We start from the raw sequence: 19,357 nt of genomic DNA, 5'->3' as shown, positions 1-19,357 counted from the left end.
ATGAGGATATTGAGGTCTCTAGAGGTGAATTGTCTCATTCAAAATGATTCAACTAATATTTTCTGAGGTGGAGATTTAGAGTGGAATATGGTTGGTCTGGGGCTGCTACAGGTGAGGTCATTCTTGACCTGGAGGGAGGAGATAGGTGTTCTAGTTAGTTCTGGCCCAAACTAACTCTGGAAACCACTTGTCCTCTGCCACCTTGTCGAAATACTGCTAATCTGCCATTTGGGAGCAGGGATATAGTACTTCCAAAAAGTCAGCTTGGGGTAGGATAGAAAGAGGGATAGTCTGAGGATTAGGAATCTCAGCTTCGGGTGTCAGATTCCACATACAGAAAATGTAGAAGTTGGATTGCTGAACTTAACAGCAACTTCCAGTGTGAAATTTGTCTCAGTGATTATTTTCTATACTTCAGTGAAGTCATGCACATTTTTTCCCCTTATTTTTACCGTGGCCATATCATAACCAGTAGCTGACTGAATAATAATTTCACATTTAATTGAAGTGCTCTGCATTGAAAAATTGTAAAATCCTATCCATACCTCTAAATGTCTGGCCTGTTCTGTTTGAAGGGCTGTTGGCATCATTTTGTGGTGTTCTGGTCAGCAGCGTGTGATGAGGAGGGCAAAGAGTTCCACACAACCAGGTAGGACAGATGCTTCTAATGGTGATCAATGAACCATCCCCCAGGACCTCCAAGCTGACAGCAGCTCAGCCTGCAGCCTTTATCCTGACCCCTGAACAAATTAACATTGGCTTCATGAATTTGCAGCGGATGACGTGCTCACCGAGGCATCTGACTTGTGTAGATGTGACTCAAATAACTTACCCAGAGATGTTTATCCATCCATATTTTGCAGCCCCTTCTCCAAACCTGGTCCTCATTATCATGCCTGTGTTCTGCTTGTCTATACCAGGTGGTTAGAGACCTATTTTTGGAAATGAGTGTTTGCTATTTAATGACAGCAGATGATTTGCCCTCTCAAACACACCGAGGACAGTAGCTCTGTGTGTTTGTATATTAGAATCATTTGAAGAGCTTCAAAAAATACCACGGCCTGGGTCTCACACTTTGAGATTCTAATTTAATTGAACTGGGTGGAAAAACATTTTCAAATCTCTGCTGGGCATTCTAATGCACGTATGAGTGAAGAACTACTGTTCTAGGAAAGGGGACATATAAATCAAATGGCCCGGTGGGTAAAGTATCTAATTCTGGATTAACAAATTTAAGATAGAATCACATTTCTCCACAAACCCCTATGCATTTTTATAAAAAAATAATATGCATATGAAGTTTCAGACTTTTGATAGTTTACATGTAAATATTAAAATTTGCAAATTTACCCAAAGAAAGCGCTACCGTGTGAAGCATGCTTAATTATTTTTATTAGTTCATTTTTAAGTACCCAGGCAAAATCCCGAGTAGGTGAACGTGAGCCAGCCTGCAGTGTTTGTTCTAATCATTCCCTGAGCTAACCCAGCTCCAGGCCTGTTCAGGCCTTTTGAAACCATACTTTAGCATAAACCCTCTGTTATTATTTTAAGATGTGGATTTTTGTTCTACATTAACCCTCTCGATTTTATTTTCTGAGTTTAAATTTCATTTTCTTTTTATCCAATTGCCTAAGGGTCAATTTGGTCAACTGCACAGCTACAGGAAAAAACAATCCCGTGCTTTTTCCATAAATGACGGCTTCACCATAAGAACCGTCTCACTTGTCACCAGCTTGGATGGGGGGTGAGGAAGTGTGGGGGGGCAGAACAAGGTCACTGTGTGGGGAAATGGATTCTGTCCTGAGGAGGAGGACACCCACACCACCTGTGACACTATTTGCATAATCAGTTTGGTGACATCACCCTTGCAATGAGAAGAAAACAGAGAAAGGAGGGGCCAGCCCATCTCATTGTAGGATTCCATTGGTCTAAAGAGGTGGGTCAAGGGCTGGTTCAATAACGAAATATGGCGGTCCCCCCACCCCCCGCACGAGTTTGCATTCTGAAGCCCCCACAGGGGCAGGCTGGTTCTGCAGAGGCAGCGATGTAATTAAGGGAATGGGCTTATTTTTAGAAAAGCCCCCAAAGTGGCTTGTGATTGGTGCAACCTGGAAACGCACTGCTCTAAGCCGATTGTGGAGTCCTGGTCTCCTGTGGTAAGAAGGGCTCGGAGCAAATCGATATGGACATGATTTTATTCTGCACATGACATTGTTCTTCATTTGATGCAACAAACATTTATTAGGCATTTACTCTGCCCTTAGCGCTGAGTTAGGAAGGGATCCAGGGACAAAAGCACAGACCTTGACTTCAGCTGGCTCACAGCCGGGTAAGGAAGACGCCCCAGAGGATAAATCCCAACTCCATGGGCTCAGGGGGCTCCCAGGGGGAGCTGAGGGGGGCCTCTGTTTTGGTGAGAAGGTGTGGTTGGTCAGGAGAGTCTGGTGCATGGGCCACGGACATACACCCAGACAGACAAATGAAAGAAAGGCTTCTCTCAGGACCCAGAGGGAAGCTGTGGAAATAAACGTAAGAGACAGGGGACCTTGAACTCCAGAGCGCCCACACCACGTCCCCGACTGCATCCTTACCTCCCTCCTCAGTCAGCTTCTCTGTCCCTCACCTGCTGATACGTAGGTCTCTAGAACTTTCCAGCTCAGCTTCTGTCTTCACGTGGTTCCTTTTCTCTAGCAGAGAGAGAAGGTGATCCACCCACTAGATTTGCATGTCCTCAGGGGTCCCCTTAGCTGAGGCCAGCCACCAGGGTGCTGAGGAAAGTACTTTGGACTTTAAAAGCAGATTGCTTTTAGAAAAGAGGAATAGGGGAGTGGTCACTAACTAGGTCTCGGTGACACTGGTTTCTAGCTCCAAATTGGCTCCTAAGCCATGAAGTATCCAGGTAAGATGTTTTGTTTTGGTTTTTTTTTCCTCCACCTCCATGTAAACATATACATTTAGAAATGACGAACGGTTCAGCAGCCTGGAGCGACTCCATTCTGGAGAGTCCAGGACCAAAGAACTCCCCCTGCACCAAAAAAAGAAAAAAAGTGGGGGGGCTGGTTCTCCAGTCGCATGAGAGAGATTAGACTCCGTCTGTCGCTCCCTCTTTTCACAGCCGGGTATATCATAGATTGCACGGGGCTACGTTGCTACCCTGAGCTGTTAGTTGAGCATCTCTTAGGCTCAAAATACTTTGAGAGACTGCAAGGTAAAATCACACGGAGATGATTATATTCTCTAAGAAGCTGTTATGAGCCTCCACTTGAACAGAGTCCAGTGATTGTTCAGGAAGCTCTGAGGAAGGACAGGGCAGGGGAGAAGGAGAGAGAGTGGTGAAGTGGAGGACTCTTTGGGAAGTTGGAGGCAGGGCGAAACCCGGTTGCTAGATTGTATGGGAAATCGAACTTTGGTGATAAGAAAGAAATTTTAGCTTGTCAACACTGGGGTGCAATATAGAATCTCATCTGTGCCATAAAACATCCAGTAAATTTTACATGATTCCCTGATGCACTTATGAGGATAAAAAGTCTTTGTAGGGGTCCTTTAAGAGGGCAGCTCATTGCTGAACTGGCCAAGTATTGAAAAAGGCACAGCCATCCTCAAGGCTCAATGTCTAGGTGAACCTCACCAGCCTGCGACTGGGGCTTTGGATTTTCCAATTATCTTTGGATCTTATCAGTTAACTAAGGAGCCAGCACAGGGGTGGAGGGCCCTGAGAGCAGCCTCAGCACACAAGAGCACTGACTGTGTACAATTTGACCTGTACACTGTTTTGGTGTTGAGGGACCCCGAGCCCCTGCTCCCTGGGGACTCACCAACAGACATTTATGCATGTAAAAAAAATACAGGGGCACAAAATGAATCCACTCCTTAAGCACAATTGAAATTTGGCAAAGAAAGACTCTTCCCCACACATCGACACATTCCAAGGGCAGCAGAAATTCTGAACCAATCCGAGAGCCCCTGATGTGCCGGATGGCTGGACATTTCTGACAGCCTCACTATTAGCTGTATTGATAACACTCGGGAAAGGTCAAGTTTTGCAAAGACTTTCTGCCCACCAAGAATAGCAAGGAATCGATTGATTCGAAGCAGATGAACAATGTCAGGACCCAGATGGAAGTGCAGTTCCTATTACAGGAAAGTCCTCCTGGCCTCAAATAAATGCCCTGGGAAGTCACACGCAATGCCCCATAGTTAGACTGTTGCATTCTTTGCATACGCTGAACCTCCAGGTTTTCAATGACCAGTTATTTTGTACCTTCAGCCTGAGCTGAGATGCTAATCATTGAGGAAGCTTCCACTGACCATTCATTTAAGGTGGCACCCTTCCCCCGTTATCATATTAATAGCACTCCAGCAGCCTCCTCTTTGCCCTGAGCATAATCTGAAGTCATCTTGAATATCTTTAGGTTGCTTGTCTGCCTTCTGGCCTCCTCCTCCTTTGAACTCAGGGGCACTCGACCACAGAGCCCCATCCCCAGCCCTATTTTGTATTTTATTTAGCAACAGGATCTCACTGAGTTGCTTAGTGCCTTGCTTTTGCTGAGGCTGGCTTTGAATTCGAGATCCTCCTGCCTCAGCCTCCCGAGCCACTGGGATGACAGGTGTGCACGGCCCCCACTCCTCCTTTGCTTCTAGAATAAAACCTTCACGAATGTGTGACTCATGACTGTCTCATACTCCGGGTGGAGGGGCTCGCCTAAACCACATCTGTGTGCCCCTTTGTGCAAGTTAAAGAAAATCGCTCCATCCAGACAGACGGTTTGGAAGAGGCCCAAACCGTCAGGGTGGGCACTGCTTTGGGGTTTGCAGTCAGGTGGGAAGATTTCAGTGCCCTCTCTTCCTGCTGCATCCAGTCCAAGAACCTCACAGACACCACGCAGGGCTGTCTTGCTGTTTGGGATGGCCAGGCCACATAGAGGAGTTCAGCGAGTATTTGGTGAGTGAATATTGCACCCAAGACCTACCAAACGCTCCATGTTATCCTGTGACATTATCCTAGCGGGAACACGCCGGCCCTCCAGCAGCACAGCGCCCAGCTGAGGAGGCTCTGACGACCTTTGCTATTTTATAAACGCACCAACCTCAGGGGCTCACTGTCAGCCTTGTCCTTGCCGCTGACTCTCCAGCCCCCGCCTGTGGCCCAGCTGGCCGGCTGAAGCCTTCCAACAGCATCCCTTGCTGGAGGTCCTGCGAGCACTGACAGAGCCCACGTCCAGCCTGGGAGGAATCGCAGAATCCATCAACCCTTGCTGGTGACTTTGGCAGGTGCATGGAGCCCTGCCAAGCCTCTGCCTGGGATGTAGAGGCAGAGGATCTTTTTGCAAAGGAAAGAAAAACCCACGTTGTTTCCCTAAATCAGAACTTCAAATAAGAACGGGGCTTTGGCGAGTCCTGCCCTGCAGAATCTACCTTTGTTTCTGGGCAGGCTGCTTCTAAGAATATGCATCCCGCCTAACAGGGAGTGGAGGGGGAGATGGGGGTCACTGTGCTCACCACCCAGGAGGCCTCCAGGCAGAAGTCCTGAGATGAAAAAGCAATTACCATAGACACAGATCTGAGCCCACCCCCCAAGCTCAGATGTACCTCCATGTCTAGAACTTTCTAGAACTTCCTCCTGGCAGGGAAAACACGTTCTGGGGCCCAGAAAGGGAATCTCAGAGCCTCTAATCCAGAATCTATTTTTCTTTGGGAGTCAATTTGGGACCGCTTCCCGGAAGCCTTCCTAGATTTAAAAAAGTGCTCTTGTTTGGAGTCTCCATAAATCTCATGAAATTTCTTATTATGGAATTCGACACATTGCATTATAGTCATTCACTCATTGTCAAGGACAGGGGTTGTTTTATTTGACTTTTAAAAAATCTTTGAAGTCCATCACCGAGCACATTGCCTGGAGATAAATGACATCTCAGTGAGTCCTTAATGAAATAGTCAATGGACCATCCCATCAGCAGTTGCTAATTGAACTCATGCTATCTCTATTGCTTGGCCCTCACCCTAAGACAGTGCCCAAGAAGCTAACGCATGGCGGTGACAGTGGGCTGCAGCAGTCAAGTGTCTGTTAGGCGCCAGGCACGCGGCTCCTTGCTCTGCAAGCGGTTTCCTCATTAATACCTGCAGGCAGCACGGGATGTGGAGAGATGAGCTCATGACCCCCAGAGTCACCCAGCAAGCCACAGAAGACCCAGGCTTTAAATCAGTCTCGGTTAAGTCAGTCTCCGACTCCATTCCCGGATGGGCTTCTCGGAGCTCAAGGGACGTGGTGGCATCCTGGGGGTGCAGTGGGCAGGATCAAGGGTACCTGCCTCTGAAGCCCTGGAAAGCTCTCCAAGGTCACGCTGTAGGGTGGTGGCTTCGTGGAAGAGCAGATATCCACGAAGCAGAGCTCCCTGGGGACAGACTAAGCAGGGAAAGACTTGTAGGGGGGGCAGGGCTCGGACCTGCCATCAGACTTGGAATTGAAATCAGCGGAGGAGGGGTGGTGGGGCGGGGAAATGTCTGTCCAAAGCGTAGAGCCGAGTGGTACTGGTAAAGCGCTTTAGGTCCAGAACCAGAGAGAACCCCGGACTGGGTTCCAGGTCTTCTACTTAACAGCTGTTAAGAAGTTTTGGAATCTTCCCAACCTTCTTCCCCAGCCCCATCTATGAAGCACAGACCAAGACCCTGGTATCAGTTAGGGATGCTTCTTATGCAAATAGCAGAAATATCTATGAAAAATGGCATCAAACCTAAAGACACACGTGAGTCTCAAGGTTTGCTCAGCAATTAGCTGTTACTTTCAAGAAGTCAAGCTCTGAAGGGCGTGGTGACAGTGACCCAGCATCGTGGGAGGGTGAGGCAGAAAGATGGCAAGTTCAAATGTAGCCTCAGCCATTTTGCTAGGCCCTAGGCAACTTAGTGATACCTTGTCTCATAATAAAAATATAAAAAGATAAAAAGGGCTGGGGATGAGGCTCAGTGGTTGAGACCCCTGGGTTGAATCTTCAGTACCAAAAAAATGAAAAGGACCCAAGCTCTTTTTGTGTACGTATTCTACCATGCCAGCGTCCCATCCTTACATGTGAAAGAAGGCTGCTGCAGCACCAGTCATCACATCCACATTTAAGAAGGGAGGAAGGAGAGGGCTAACTTCACTTGTCAGGCAAATCAAGCCTTCGTAAACACTCCTTTCTAGGAGGAGCGCTCTTCTCTCCCATCTCAGGAGCCAAAACAGAGAGTCACACTCTGCGCCAAAATACATGGAGAATGGGGAAGCCGCTGTCTGATTTCTTTTCATCTTCTCGATGGTGGGAGGTAAGTAGAGGGGAAAAAGGTTGCAAGTGGCTTTTGGGACAGCCAAACAAGAGCGCTGCCCACACCTGTTTTGGGGGTAGTTGAAGGATCAGGGGAAGGAACGCAAGTGAGAGTGTGGCAAAGCTCTCAGAGGCAGCTGTGAGGCTGCGGAAAGATATTATATTGGGGGGGGAGGGGGAGGAGGAGAGGGAAGGGGAGGGAGAGGGGGAAGGGAGGGGGGAAGAGGGGGAGGAGGAGGGGGAAGAGGGAGAAGGGGAGGGAGAGGGGGGAGAGGGGGAGGGGAGGGGGGAAGAGGGAGAGGGGGAGGCAGAGGGGGGAGAAGGGGAGGGGGAGCGGGGAAGAGGGAGAAAGGGAGGGAGAGGGGGGAGAGGGGGAGGGGGAAGAGGGAGAGGGGGAGGGGGAGGGGGGAGAGGGGGAGGGGGAGGGAGGGGGAAGAGGGGGAGGGGAGGGGGAAAAGGAGAGGCTGAAAGGAAGAGAGAGGGGGAGGGGAAGGGGGGTGAGGGGGAGGGGGAGGGGGAGAGGGAGAAGGGGGGGAGAGAGAAGGGGAGAGGGGGAGGGGGAGGGGGGAGAGGGAGAGGGGGAGAGGGGGAGGGGGAGGGGGGAGAGGGAGAGGGGGAGGGAGAGGGGGGAGAGGGGGAGAGGGAGAAGGGGGGAGAGGGAAGGGGAGAGGCAGAGGGAGTCTTGCATACTTTGCTTGCTCCCTGGGTGGAAGGCCAGGTAGAAGAACTTGGCCTTGCTGCCACACGATGTCAACAGAGCCCTGCAGGGCTGTGTGCCGGGCACTGTGCTGAGCTCCCCTCCACTGTCACTCCTGGGCACCGGGATCATCACTCCATCTCAGGACTTCCTCAGAGGAGGAAGCCGCTGTGAGGGCCTTGGGACATGCAGGTGGGGACAGCAGCTGAGCTGGCCTTGAGCCCAGGAGACCGACCAGGCCCTGCCAGGTCTCCCCCTGGAGCCGGGGCGTGGGACCCTGGGTGGGCTGTCCCTTCAGGCGCCCGGGGACGTGGACACGCAGAGGGGGGGAGGGAGGACCCGGAGCCCCCCACCTCCCGTCCTGCCCGAGAGCTCGTTCTGGGTGGCGGAAGTCCATCTTCCTTCTCCCCAGCGGTGGCTTGAAGGCCATCCGCCACCGAGCTGACGGAGGACACAGCGGCCCCTTCAGAAGGAAGACAGAAGACAGCGTCCACGGGGTGCTGAGGTTGGGTGTCGGGGCCAGCGGCAGGAAGCCGAGCGGACGCCGCATGTGGGAGAATGGGACACCTGTGGCAGCCCCTCGCCCGTCGGACTTGATGACCCTTTGTGGGGACCAGGGCTGTAGCTGGATTTCTGTCTTCCACATCCCCTGCCTGTCTCCCCACCCTTTTCTATTTTATAAGGAAATTTAAAAATAGAAACCTATGAGGACAGGGGTGGCAACTTAAATAAGAGGATCCTGGTGTGCACCAATGTGGTCAGCCACAGAGGTCTTCAGGGATTGAGTCTGGATGACCGTAGTGAGCCCAACTTGTTCCCAGCCTGTGGGCTGCACTCGGGACCCTGTCCCTGCTCTCCTATCTGCTTTTACGATGCCAAGCGAGAGGCGAGATGTGGAGTTGCTTCACATCAGTGTGCCCCAGCAAATTCCCCCCACTCTGTACAGCCAGGGGGGATTCTGTGTCTCAGGACCCTTGCACGTGCTCCTCACCTTCCTTGGGATGTCCTTCCCTCATATACATCATGCCTCACCTGTCATCCGGCATCTTCTTGGCCAAATCATTCCCTATTTTTCCAAATTATGTGCTCCCATAGAAATATTTTCTTTCTCCTTTGGAATCCTATAATTTTCCATAAAATTCTTATGACTTATAATCAAATATGTCAATCAAACTATTTTTAAAAATAGGTTGCTTTTTTTTTTTTGTACCTTCGCCCCCAACTAAAATGTAAACCACACGGAGACAGGACCATGCTGCCCCATGTGGCACTTGAACCCAGGATCTGGTGCACAGTGGGACCTCAATAAATATTTGTGGATGATTAGACAACCACATGGACAGGGGAGAAAATGAGTGGATGACCGAAGGGGTGATAAGGATCCTCCTCAAAGATGCGCTGGGCCAGCAGATAAAAAAGAGAAGACGTCGGTGCCGCTCTGCGACGTGAACTAGAGAAGACGTGGCTGGAAGCTGGGCTTCGCAAGAAGGAACCGTCTAAGCACAGAGCTGCCTTCGATTGAAGAATAAACTAGAATAATCTCTCCCGAGGTGCGCGAGCCCAGCCGGAAGGAGATCTTGCTCAACTGTCGAGGGACGTCCATGCTTCATGCACAGATTGAATGAGAGGCCACAGGCCACCCCTTAAAGTGCAACCTGTGGTTTGACGTCGGTGACCTCACGGGAGAACACATGGCGCTACGGAGACTGGTTCAAATCCCGGGGCTGCTTCCTCCCAGCCGGTGAGCTCCGCCAGTGATTTCATCCTGAGAACCTGGAGGGGTCTGCACTGTGGGAGGGAGAGAATGGTGCTCATTTTGTGGAGTTGACAGGAATCTGGATCCGTGTTATCATGGGGAACAGCAAGAGCCAACCACCTGCTTGGAGAGTCTCATACGCCTAGGCAAATGTCACCCGGAGGAGGTTTGGACGATCATTGCACTCGCCACACTACCTACTGCCACCACCATAAAGACAGTACAGTCAGTAGCATGCGCCCAAGAATGTCTAGGCAGCACCCGCCGTCTCAGGAGCTATCAGTTTTGTAACCATCACTAGTCTAAAGCCGCGTTCCCCCTGGGTGGATGACCGTGCTGAGAGCTGAGTTCTTTTTCTGATGGTCCTTCCCCAGCCCGGGAGCTGAGCAGCTTCTCCAGTTTCTGAACTTCTCCAAGTCTCAGTTCCTGCCTCTGGGAAATGGAGAAGTACCCCTCTTCACACGTGCACCTAGGGTAATGACCTCCATCTCATCCCACCTTCATTCCTGCCCTGTGCCACCTCCCTCCTCATTCTCCCCTCTGCCCAATCACAGTTCCTCCATTTTCCCATGCCCGCCGCCCCATTATGGATCAGCATCCACTTATCAGAGAACATTCAGCCTTTGGGTTTGGGGGATTGGCTTAATTTGCTTAGCAAGATATTCTCCAGCTCCATCCATTTACCTGCAAATACCATAATTTTATTCTCTTTTAATGCTCAGTAATATGCCGTTGTGTATATATACCACATTTTCTTTATCCATTCATCTATTGAAGGGCATCTAGATTGGTTCCACAGTTGAGCTATTGTGAGTTGAGCTGCTATAAACATTGATGTGGCTGTGTCCCTGTAATATGCTGCTTTTAAGTCCTTTGGGTATAAACTGGGGAGTGGGATAGCTGGGTCGAATGGTGGTTCCATTCCAAGTTTTCTAAAGAATCTCATACTGCTTTCCAGATTGGTTGCACCAATTTGCAGTCCCACCAGCCATGTATGAGTGTGCCTTTCCCTCACATCCTCGCCAACACTTATTGTTGTTTGTATTCTTGATAACTGCCATTCTGACTGGTGTGAGATGAAATCTTAGAGTAGTTTGATTTGCACTATGATTTGCAATCTCTAATTACTGGAGATGTTGAAGTTGTTTTCATATATTTTTTGATCGATTGTATATCTTCTTCTGAGAAGTGTCTGTTTAGCTCCTTAGCCCATTTATTGATTGGGTTGTTTGTTTTTTTGGTGTTAAGTTTTGGGTGTACTGCAGAAATTAACAGTTTTGCTGCTGTTGTGTACAATGAATCAAAATGCACTCTGCTGTCATATACCTAAGTAGAATAAATATATTAATTTAAAAAAAGAAGTACCCTTCTTATCAGTTTCCGTGAGGATTGAAGGCACTCGCCTGGGAGGAAGGCTAATGGAACTGTCTCACCCTCCAAAACACAGAGGTGACACCCGCCTGCCCGTTTCCAGGTGGGTAAGCCAGGCTTCAGGAGTTTTCTCAGTTAGGAGTCCCCCAAGTAGCACGACTGGGGTTCACACCTGCTGGTCTGTTGAAGTTGTGGGCCAGCTCCCAAGCTGTGACCCCTCTGACCGTTGGCACGGTGACACACTCTGCTCAGGGCACCGAGTGTCACTCCCGCGGGCCGGGCTGTCAGAGCAGCGCCTGGGAAGTCCCAGGTGGAGACCTTCGCTGGCACAGGCCCCTCCCAGCCAAGAGCAGAAGCCTGAACTGGAATCAGCCAGGCTCTAACTCCCCGCAGCTGCAGGTGGGTGTGGGCAGGGGAGGGCCAAGGGATCAATCAACGGCACTCGTGTCATTAGGCACCCTGCACGGGCCTGCCCCGCGGTGCCCCATGCACATTATTTCTAGCAAAATGGCGCTTAGTTCCCTAATGGGACCCGCCTTCCGTTCCTATCAGTAGCCTGTTAACAATTCCTCAACAACAATGATTAGAAGGAGGCGCCCGGGCAGGAGAGACGACTGGTGTTTTAATGTGTATTTTAATAAATAAACTAATGTTATCTGGCTCCAGCACACAGTGTCTCAACAGTGTTCGGGAAACCTATCAATCAGCTTTCTGTCGGCAGCTCCAGATCTTCAGAGGCCCCCCTGCAGGCCCGGGGTTGCCATAGCAACCCAAACCAGGAGTGGTAGCTGTAAACTTAAAAAATACGACTTTTTCCCAGCCGGCCTTGCTTCTCTATCAATACTGAAACCTTTGCCTGAATTCCAAGCAAGCAGAGGATTTTCACTCTCTCTCTCTCTCTCTCTCTCTCTCTCTCTCTCTCTCTCTCTCACTCTCTCTCTCTCTCTCTTTCTCTCTTTCTCTCCCCAGTCATAAGTCTGACTTGGAATCTATAGCAACCAAAATTAGACTATAAATCATCTTAATGGTGCTTTTCAGAGAATTCTTTACTGGATCAATTCAGATCATACAAGGTGGCAAGCCTCTGAGTCCAGTCACTAATAATGGTCGTGTCAGAGATGTATGGCAGGGAGGAAAGGGATGGGGGCAGGCGCTGTTGGAGTTAATCTCTTTGATGATCGGCCACCAAATTTCAGCTCTGTCTCTCTGGCGAGGCTCTGTCTGCCTTCTGGTTGCTGCTCTCTGGAAGGAAGGCCTCCAGCTCCCCAGAAACAGCAGACTCCCACAGTCTCAGGGATGTTGTGACCGCACAGCCTAGGAGTCAGGAATCCCACTGCAGTGCCCAGCTGTAGGTCCAGATCTAACACCGGATATCGAGGTACCTCCTTTAAGCCTCGGTTTCCCCATCGGTGAAACGAGGAGAATCCTAGTGCTTCTCTTCTGTGCTCCTTGTCAGGATGGATGAAATGATATTTGCCATGTACTTAGAAGGTGCATAGAGTGCATATTTGGGTACATAGTAAATGCCCCAAGAATGTTTGCTATAGTTTAAAATACAGATGGCAAACATTACCCTTGTCGGGGTCTGTTTTACTAGCCTTTTGACTTTTCTGCATGTTTGGAAATTTTTATAATAAAAATTGGATGGGAAGAAATATTGGGTCAAAATATCCATGGAGATTTTTTATACATTGTCAAGTGAAAATTGCATACATTTATAATTTATGATTTTTTTTTGGTACTGGGAATTGATCCCAGGGGCACTTTACCACTGAGCAGCATCCCTAGTCCTTTTTTTAAAAAAATTAATTTTGAAACAGGGTCTTGCTAAGTTGCTGAGGAACATGGATTCGATATATGTAACCACTGAAAAATGAATGGCTACAGCAAGGTCATTAGCATATGCATCATCTGACACAGGTCAAGCTCATTAGCATATGCATCATCTGACACAGGACAAGCTCATTAGCATATGCATCACCTGATACACATCAAGCGTATTAGCATATGCATCACGTGATACACATCAAGCTCATTAGCATGTGCATCACCTGACACAGGACAAGCTCATTAGCATATGCATCACCTGATACACATCAAGCGCATTAGCATGTGCATCACCTGACACGTTACCTGATACCCTCAGGTGTGGTGAGAACACTTGGTGGGCTCTTGGCGGTTCTCACGGCCTTGCTGTGACTGTAGTGCTCTGTTAGACAGTGGGTCTCCTGAACTCTTCCATCCTTTCTAACTGAAGTTCTATCCTTCGTCTGATGTCCCCGTCCCCACTCATCACCATTTGACTCCACACCTAAGAGCCATCGCCTGGCATTTGCCTCTCTCTGCCTGGCTTATTTCACTTAACGTAACGTCCTCTGGGTTCATCCGCGTGGGGGCAGATGACAGGCTTCCATTCTCGCCACATTTCCTGTATCTGCTTGTCCACTGATGGACCCTGCGGTTGGTTCTGCCTGGCGTGGGAGCGGCGTCAGTGGCCGAGGGCGCGTGGGTCTCTCTTCCACATGCGAATCCCGAATCCATGGCGTACATTCCCTGTGGAGCGTTGCTGAACTACTGTATCGACGTTTCCAGGGCCAAGGGCTCCGTTAGATGCTGAAATCACAGAGGGTCCCAGGCAGGCGAGATCCCTGCCCCGGTGAGGCCAGCAGCCGTCCACTGGGGGAGCAGAGAGGTCAATTTCAGGACCTGGCATCCCATGGGAGAGCCAGGCCCAGCGCCCCAGCGCAGGTACCCTACAGGCTCAGATGAGAGGTCACTGACTTGGCCTGGGGCCAGCTCTGTCCAACCTGAGCTTTGAGGACAGGATGTGCGTGGGCTGGGTGCCGTGGTGCGGAAGCTAGCTAAAATGGGGGCAGACGGAGGAGTGCGGCCGGTCTCCCGCATCAGGGTGGAGGAGGCCACCTGTGACCCATCTTCAATTTAATTCAGTTCTTCTTGATAAATAGTGACTCTCTGCTCCCTGGCAGGCTCTGTGCTGGGCAGAGGGGATTCAGAGCTGGATGGAGGGTGGGTCATATCTGGCCCGATGGATGTGGTTTGCTGACCCCAGCTTTAGAGGCTCTGCCGTACCTCTGGGGTGTCCCTGCAGAGGGCAGGAGGGTTGGCTTCTCGTCCCTCTGTATCCACCTGTCATTGGCTGGGGGCTGCTTCCGGGCAGGCGAGGGAGGGAGGATCATCTTGTGCGGGGTAGTCTGTCCCAGCTCTGGTACTTGTTGGCATCAGGAGGGCAGCTGTAGGCCACAGGCACCAGGAACAGTGATGGACAAGACCCACAAGTCCCTTGACCCCGTGGCCCGTTTACTCCTGGGTCTGTTGAGCCACCACGTCAGAGGGGAGTACGTGCAACCATGTGGCCCCTGAGTCCCCGATCTTTGCTCTCCAGCTGCCAAGTCCTGCCAGGAGCCCTCCTCCCTGGGAGAACCATGGAGACAGACTTGCCCGGGCTGCAGACTGGCTCGGTCTCTCTCCTGCCCTGCTCTGCTGTCTCCCTCCCGCAGAGGAGCTTCCCGACAATTTCCCCCTCAATCACCCCCTTCCCCACACCCTGCCTCAGCTCAGCTTCCAGGGAACCCGCCCTAAGAGGCAGCTGTGACTAACATGCAGGGAATGCACCTCCTCCTGTCCTGCCTGATGCAGAAGCAAAAGGGCAGGAGATGGAGGAGAGGCGAGGCAGGGCGTCGGGAAGGGTGGAGAAGGACCGGGAGCCTGGGGGGGAGGCCAGGAGGCCTTCACCCCCACACCCAGACCCAGCCGCAGCTGACACGCAAGATTACTGTCCTGACAAAGGACCCCAGAGACATCCCTGCCCCTTCCGTTATGTGAGGATATATCAAGAAAATGGCCTTCTCCGAGCCAGGAATCAGAACCCAATGTGGACTCTGTCAGCACTTTGATCTTGGATTTCCCAGCATCCAGAACCGTGAGAGATACATTTCTGTGGTTGATAAGACACCCAGCCTCTGGTAGTTTGTTATAGCAACCCACGTGAGCTCAGGCAGACCATCCTCAATGGAACGAGCCACTTGGCCACGTTTCATGTTTGCCTTAAAAACAGGGAGCCTCTATGTTGGTCTGTGTTGATGTCTGCAGGGAGGCAGGGCAGGACTTTTCCATTCACTTCCCCAAAGGAACCCCAAAGTTCTGATACCCACTTCAGAGCCTTCCCTGACCTCTCACACTACCCACCATTTGGAGACCTTCTAAAACACACCACAGCCCCTGGTCTTTCCTCAGTGCCTGCCCCTCCCCTGGGTGTGGTAATCACCTGACCCTCTACCACCTGGGTCTCTATCTCCACCTCCCCAGGGGAGGCAGGTAACTATCTCACCTCCATGTTACAGAGGGAGGCACTGACTGAGACTCAGGGAGATCGAGGACAAGCCCAAGTTCACACACTGGGGTTGAAATCCCAGCCTCCGCCCACTAGAGGGCGCCCTCACAATCCTGACCACCGTAATGGCTCCACGCCCTGCCGTCCCTGGGTCGGGATCACCTGGGGTTGAGAACCAGGGGTCAGACTGTGGGGCCCTGGGAGCATCCTTGCCCTGTCTCCCTCCTAGAGACCAGGTTTCTCATGTTCTGGGATTCTGCACCCCCTTCCTGGCCACGTCCCCTCTCCCAGGCAGGGTGACCCACGTGTGTTAGTGTTGATTTTTCCACACTGGAGAGACTGTCCCCGCTGCTCGGTCCTGCCTCTTGCCCGAGTGCCTGATGGCTCTTCTTTCTCAGGGATTCCCTCGCCCTGGACCGAGGCCTCCCTGGCTAACCTCACTCTCACCCCTGAGCCCACTCCGTTTTCCAACTCTCCCTCCTGTTCCCCCTGCAGTCTAGCTCAAGGCTGGATCATTGAGCTAGCCATGAAGTTTCAGCACGGTGACATCACATCCGGTCATCCCTCCACCTAGGACCCTCCAGCTGCCCTCCCTGTGCTCAGAATAAACCCCAAACTCCTGCTTGCTATGTGCAAGGCCCTGCTGGCCGAGCCCTGTCCCCCTCTCAGACCCAACTCCTCCCAGCCTGGCCTCGCTCCCTGCCTTGGGGTCTCGGGCACCTCTTGGTGTTCAGGAGACACACAGTCCTGTCCCCACTGCAGGGCTCTGCATTGGAGGGACCCTCCCAAGATCCTCCTCCCTCCCGATTCTCCTGCATTGGTCACTCTAGTTCAATGTCACCTGTGCGGTCAGGTCTCACCCCATCCCCAGGACAAAGGAGCCCCTTGGAGGTCTCTGCTGTGACACCTGCTGGCTTTCCCCTGGGAACCTGTCGGAGGCCCTGGTCCCCCACTGTCTGCTTGCGTATGTGTCCCCCTTACCCTGATGCTCAGCCTTGGCCGGGGAGGGCGCTCACCTGGCTGCTCACCCTTCCCTGGCCCAGCGCCTCCGGCTCAGCCGCATCCCACGGCTGGGAACTGTCCATTTAGCGCAGGTTTCATTAGGCCGAGGGACCTGAGAATCCCACCTGTTATGGGTAAATAAGGCCCAGAAGTGCAGTCTGGCTCTCCCTGTCTGGTGTCTTTCCAACTCATAAGAAGCAGCATGAATAATATATTCTGAGTTTTTTTGATTGAACTGTCAGCATGATTTATTTCACAGCATCTTCTTCCTTGTCCCCTCTGTAAATAATGGTGCGTCTGCAGAGATTTTTGCTAACATTTGTCTTACTAATTTGCCTGAGGGGGTGGGAGGACGGTGGCATTATTACTTTTTTAAACCCCTTTCTAATGGGTTTGGAGAAAAAAAAATTCTGCATGGCATTGGGACTTTTAAAAAAAAATCAAGGTTACACAGTGTGTTGACTCCTTGTTGCTTTACAAACTGGCTCCAACTCATTTCACAACTTACGAATAATTCAAATTGGAAACCACCTCCTTTAAAGCCATCAAATTAATGGAATTCCCATTACGCTCCGCGCCTGACCATGGGAACATGGAGCCCGGGTGGCGCTGCTACAGTTCTGCGTCTGAGTAAATGACGTCCTAACAAGACGGCAGGTCTGGCCCTGCCGAGGGATTGGAGGGGCCAGTCCTGGTTCACGGCCTGTCCCTCGGGATGCTGCAGGGCACTGGACCCCTGAGTGTTGAAGGGGGTGACTGTCACATTGCCCTCTGCTTTCCTGATGATCGTCCTGGGGAAGGGGGGACGTCAGTCATGGTGATGGGCTTGTTAGAATCCCTGGCAATAATATTGTGTGTGTGTGCACGTGCGTGTGTACACAAGCGCAAAGATTAAGGGATGGAGCCCTCATTCCCTCACACCCTTCTTCCCCTTCGTTCTCAGCTCCCACATTTCACCAATCATAATGCTGATTTTGGTTCTTCAGATGTTGTTGATTTAAATCTGCACACCCCCCCCACACCCAGTGTCCTTGTCCTCACCCCGAGTTCCCCACGGCTCTCCCTGCCTCTAAACCAACAGCCTGCTTCCTGGCCATGCGTCCTGTCTGCTGGCTCTCTGGCACACTCCAGTGCCCGCTGCCCCTCCAGAGCATCTGGGTCAGTGGGTCTGGGGGAGATCCTGCCACTGAAGCTTTTAAACGCTCCCTGGTGAGTCTAGTAGATCCAGGTTTGAGACCACCGCTTTGGCTCTGCCTGACTTTACTCCAGGAGCAGAAAAGTCTATGAGAAAGCCTGTCCAATGCTGTCGTTCGTCCCCTGCTTAGAACCCAAGGCTGCTTCCTGGTGCCTTCAGAGTGGAGCACAAGGTCTCCCCTGAGTGGCCTGGCACTGCCTGCCACTGGGTCTTCCTCTTCTCCTCCCTCTGACAGGCACAGTGCACCCAGCAGAACCCTGTCACCCTTCCACTTGTCTTTCTCAGGACAGCACGCCTGTTCACACCACAGTGCCTTTGCACATGCAGTTTTTGCATCTGAGATGCTTTAGATTTTTGCTTCAGGAAGTCCTTCTTGGGCTTCTACCTCTCCTCTGCCTTCTTGTATTTTTGTTGCATATTTGGACCCTGAGGGTCTTGAGGGTAAGGGCCACATCTTACGCAGCCCCAAGATGCCGACACTAGACACTATCCTGGGGCATACAGTACATGCTCATTAAGTGCACATGACTATGTTCCAAATGGCAGTCCTTGGGGATGTTCCACTCTGTCCTCAAGTAGAATCTCCTTTAGATGTTCTAAAATGCAGAGCCATATGGAGACACTAAGGACCTCCTAGCCTGTGCCACCCTGGGACCCCTCTTCCAGATGCCGTCCTTCACCTGTCTTTAAATGACACTCTTCCTGCTAGAATTGAAAAAAAATAAATGTCCTTGCAGCCACCCAGGACGCTGAATGCAACTCTGCGCAGCTCAGCTGGTCGCTGCATTTCCGAGGGGGGCACTGATGCGCTCCCGCTGACCCTGAGTCGCGCCACCTTATCAGAATTCTTTGTGACATCCTGCCAGGTTCGGGGAGGAGAAAAAGAGAAAGTGACAGCTCAGATTGAGACTCTCACCGCAGCCCACGAGGGGCCAAGACTCGGGGCAGAGACAGGGGGGACTTTCCTAGGGGCAGAGCCCGCGGGTCCTCAGAGCGGCAGCCGCGTCCGAAGGGTTGGAGGGGAGCCCAGAGGATGGGGATGGGCCCAGAACCCGATGCCAAGGGGGACTCTGGAGATGGGACAAAGGCACTGGTTGTCACCATTCAGCAGCCATCAGTCTTGCTGGAGCAATTCCACTGCAGTGTGGGAACAAAGTCCCGATTGAAGGATGGGGACAGGAGAGAGGGAACCAGAGATGGCGGGCGATGGTGGCTTTCAGGAAACAGGGACGCGGGCATGTGGGCTGGGAGAGGAAGCGAGGGCTTAATTAAATTGTTGATGGAGTGCCTTTCCTTTCCTCTCTCTTTGGCCTCACTTGTTTGGTTGTTAGTTACTTCCTGTCCGTGAGTTGGATTGCTACTGAGGGAACGGGAATGGGTTCTGTCATTGGCTATTTTAAGTGGCAATTTAGGAAGGTCGATCTACTGGAGAAAACCCAGATGTATCTCAGGTCCACCAGGGATTATTTTGAAGTCGCTCACTGTTTTGGATGATGCAGGCCACTGCTCTCAACCATTAGCACAGATAATTAAACGCTGGCGACCGAAGATCAGAATCCCCTTCTTCTGTGATTCATTGTTGCATCCTGGGTGCAGGCAGAGACTGTGACGGCTGACGGAGCCACATCCCACCCCTGCGACCTTGGCCAGGTCACCTAGCCTTCTCTGTGCCTCAGTGTACTCACCTGTT

General features: G+C 51.4%; 1 long non-coding RNA gene across 1 annotated transcript; it reads left to right on the top strand.

Moving 5' to 3' along the window:
• Nucleotides 1–1,772: 1,772 nt before the first annotated feature.
• Nucleotides 1,773–11,780, top strand: LOC144367546 (uncharacterized). The gene is made up of 3 exons (XR_013427038.1): nucleotides 1,773–2,899; nucleotides 7,178–7,296; nucleotides 8,405–11,780. It is a non-coding gene; the product is annotated as an uncharacterized LOC144367546 (long non-coding RNA).
• Nucleotides 11,781–19,357: the final 7,577 nt, after the last annotated feature.

This window comes from Ictidomys tridecemlineatus, chromosome 10, assembly GCF_052094955.1.
Source record: "Ictidomys tridecemlineatus isolate mIctTri1 chromosome 10, mIctTri1.hap1, whole genome shotgun sequence".
Taxonomy (NCBI): domain Eukaryota; kingdom Metazoa; phylum Chordata; class Mammalia; order Rodentia; family Sciuridae; genus Ictidomys; species Ictidomys tridecemlineatus.
Note: the sequence above shows the minus strand (reverse complement) of the source record. Positions and strands in the feature narration are given on the sequence as shown.